General features: G+C 49.4%; 1 protein-coding gene across 14 annotated transcripts in view; it reads left to right on the top strand.

Annotated features, from left to right (window-relative positions):
- MEGF11 (multiple EGF like domains 11) overlaps nt 1-3,694 on the top strand; it is a 388,577-nt gene that overhangs the window by 358,272 nt on the left and 26,611 nt on the right. The gene's annotated exons all lie outside the window — the stretch shown is intronic.

Genomic DNA, 3,694 nt, shown 5'->3' with positions numbered 1-3,694 from the left:
GTGGAGAAACCCCGTCTCTACTAAAAATACAAAATGCTGCCAGGTGTGATGGTGCATGCCTGTAATCCCAGCTCCTCGGGAGGCTGAGGCAGTAAAATCACATGGACCCGAGAGGCAGAGGTTGCGGTGAGCCAAGATCGCACAACTGCACTCCAGCACGGGCAACAAGAGTGAAACTCCATCTAAAAAAAATCATCTGTGCCTAACTTTGAAGTTCCTGGCACATTGTTCATACCTTGGCTTGGCACAGGTCTGGGGCTTCCCTGAGCTGTGTACCTGTCTCCCCCTTGCCCTCATTAGCCACAGACTTACTGACAACTGGCATACTCATCTTGCCCTGCACATAATATATGCTTATTAAATGTTTACTGAAATAATTAGGAAGAAGTTGGCCTATAGCCATTCATGGTTTTTCCCCTTAATGTGGCTTTAAAGATGATCTCCTCCAACCTTCTCATGCCACAGATAAGGAAAAGGAGTTGTCTGGGGCATCAGGACATTAGTACCAACAGGATGAGAGACTCAGAACTGTATCTTTAGGGGGACCCATTTATTCAATCAACTAGCACTGATTGGCTCAAGCCAATTACCAAGTCTTTATTTGGCAGCTACCTTGTACCTAGCACCATGCCAGACTCAGCAGTAAATGGTAAAAAGCAAGTTTCTGAGTACCTACTGTGTGCCAAACACTGTGTTAAGCACCAAAGATGCAAAAATGACCAAGATGGCATCCTGTCCCTGAGGGACACTTAGGTAAGCAAAGTCAGAAGTGTCAATAAGCTGTGTTCCCTGTCTTCCAATTGCTGGCAGAGGAGACAGGACTCACGTGTATGAAGCTTTCAAGGAACAGGTAGAGACAAAGCTGTATGCTGCTGATTATCAAAGAGATGCTTGTCGCCCTGGGCAGACATCCAAGAAGGCTTCCTGGAGAAGGAGGACCCTAAGCTTACCCTGGATATGGGCTGCTGAGTGGCTACTGAGTTCATTGCATGAACTAGAGATCATAATGTATGGATTCTGAGCCTAGGTTTACCTGCCAGTATAGATGTGGGGGTCAGGGGGAGTCCTGGAAAATAAAGCAAGGGGATTCCCGAGAGTAAGAACGGACCTCTGAGGGGATTATTATCCCTATCCAGCTGTGGGGAAAACTGGGGCCCAGGAAGGTAACTGAAACTGCTTCTTCAGAAGCTATAACTGGGAGCCTCCCACAAGGCCAAGGCCAGCCCCTTTGATCATACCAGTAAGTTGCTTCTGAAACTGGGCACTCCACATGGGGAAATCCCTGACTCTTTTTCCACTTAGATCCCATGCCTTAAGCTCTAAGAAGCTCTTGGGACATTTAAGAACCACAACAGGAGCCCCACTCCCACAGAAACAGGCCTAGAATATAGTAACTGCCAAGTCCTAGAAGCCAGTGGGACTTTGCAACCACCTTCAGTCTGAGAATAAACATGGTGCACTCACGGCTCTCAATCTCCGTAAAAGAGGGTCCCTTTTTACACGGAAACACTAAGGATTCCACAGTGAGAGTAGCTGTACTTTTTATAGTCATTGGCTGGGACGAACACAAGAGCAGCCAGCTGCCGTGCGTTCAGCGGTGCTTTCGCGTACACCGTGTTATGAATACAGTAATACCTATAGTTTTAGGAAAGAGTAGTGTCTACATGTGACTCATGTGCCTTGGTCAGCTGGCAGAGTGCTCGGTGTGCAGTGGAACTGGAAGCCCTGTAGGCAGCAAAGCTCTACCTCAGTCCGAGGAACAGCTGTGTCCCTAGGCCTGTGGTCTGAATCCTGGGTTTCCAACCACAGGCAAAAGAAGTCCTAGGCTGGCGCAGTGGCTCACACCTGTAATCCCAGCACTTTGGGAGGCTAAGGCAGGCAGATCCCTTGAGACCAGGAGTTTCAGACCCTCCTGGCCAACATGGAGAAACCCCGTCTCTACTAAAAATACAGAAATTAGCCAGCTGTAGTGGCTCATGCCTGTAATCCCAGCTACTCGTGAGGCTGAGGCAGGAGAATTGCTGGAACCCAGGATGTAGAGGTTGCCGTGAGCAGGGACTGCGCCACTGCACTCCAGCCTGGGCAACAGAGACCCTGTCTTCAAAAAAGAAAAGCCTTATGTCAGATCACAGCTTTTGTTATGCCCAGGAAGAGGAGACACTTGAAGATGGATCCAAAACTTTGAACAGTTTCATGGTTTCCACTTTCCCAAGCTCCCTTTAATCCATCTATGATGCCTGTTCAGGGTTTACCTCTTGGGTGCCTGAAACACCACTGGGAGAGACCCCAATCAATGGGTAAAATATGGCAAATATGGCTGCCAGATCCCATTCCGTGGGGAGGAAACCACTTGCACCGCCCCCCGCCGCCCCAACTACCCACCCACAACCATTTCCCAAAGAGTGACATCTGAAGCCTCCACCCTGCTGCAAAATGGAGACATTATAGGGGGGGCACAGATGCTGGGCTAGACTGAGGAACAGGAGGATGAGTAAAGCCTGTGGCATCCTCCCCCCGCTCTCTGACGGTTCCACCCTCCCTCCCGTCTCCTTGCCAGCCCAGGTGGGCTTGTACAATTCCAGCCTGCCTCTAAATTGGTCCCACTGCTCTCCTGCTGCTGCTAAAGCTGGCTCTGTTCACTGAGCATGAGTGTCTTTCTCCTTTCTTTCTTCCTCTCTCCCACAATCCCTGTCCTAATAACAAGGCAGACATGATTTTTCAACGAATTCTGCCCCTCTCTGAGCCTCTGATATTCACCTTCCGAAGCCAAGCCAGTCTCCTGGGCTCACGTGTTCCATTTCCCTAATGCATGTCAGACTGGAAGCCTTTCTGCCTGGGAAGAAAACCTACCCCAGAGCTGGGGCATCCAGCCTCAGGCCTTTTAAAATTCCTTCTTCGCCTTCAGGCTGTAGAGAACCTAACACACATTTCCTCTGCCTCAGCCCAAAAAGACTATACAGACTTTGTTCCTTTTTCTGATTGAGAAATTCCATCCATTCCCCACTGGGCCACTGTCAAACTGAGGGTCAGTAAATGAAATTGTTGGGTTACAACTAGCATTTTAAAAAATGAAATCGAATACAGCATAGTACAGAGAAAACATCAGAGTCCATCATACATAGTGACAGTAAATGTAATTTTGCAAAGCACTGGTTTCTGTTGCACGTGTGCATGAATGGCACGCATAGCGCGCTGAGGACTCTGGTCAAAAGAATCTGAAAAGACTCCACCTAGCCTCCCAGCCCCTCCCTGGCTGCGTTGGCAGAGACCCAGCAGCACCAGTGGCTCCTGAGCTAACGTGGGTGGGCACGTGTGGCTCACTCCCAGCTGGCACTCACTTGCCCGTAATTGGTTTCTCCTGGTCCTGTTCTTGGATGCCACACAGAGGAGGCCCTTGTGATCTGGTCTCTACTTATTCCCACAGTCTCATCTCTTGCACTTTGTAGGTTCAGCCACACTCACTATTTGTAATGTCCTTCAAGACACGATTCTTTCTCCTGCCTCCTGTTGTTTGCACATATAATGTCCTTTGCTTGGTCAATTCCTCCTTGACCTTTAGAACTCTGGACATCATTTCTTCCTGAGCGTCCTCCATGACCAGCCAAGCCTCAGCCGGGTTTCTCCTCCACATTCCTGGATACACTAGGCTCACCGCCACCTCCTCATAGTACGCTGTCCCCCTTCCCTCCATCCT

The sequence above is a fragment of the Sapajus apella genome, unplaced genomic scaffold (genome assembly GCF_009761245.1).
Source record: "Sapajus apella isolate SASKATOON/1434 unplaced genomic scaffold, GSC_monkey_1.0 scaffold74, whole genome shotgun sequence".
Classification (NCBI taxonomy): Eukaryota; Metazoa; Chordata; class Mammalia; order Primates; family Cebidae; genus Sapajus; species Sapajus apella.
This window is presented reverse-complemented; position numbering and strand designations above follow the sequence as displayed.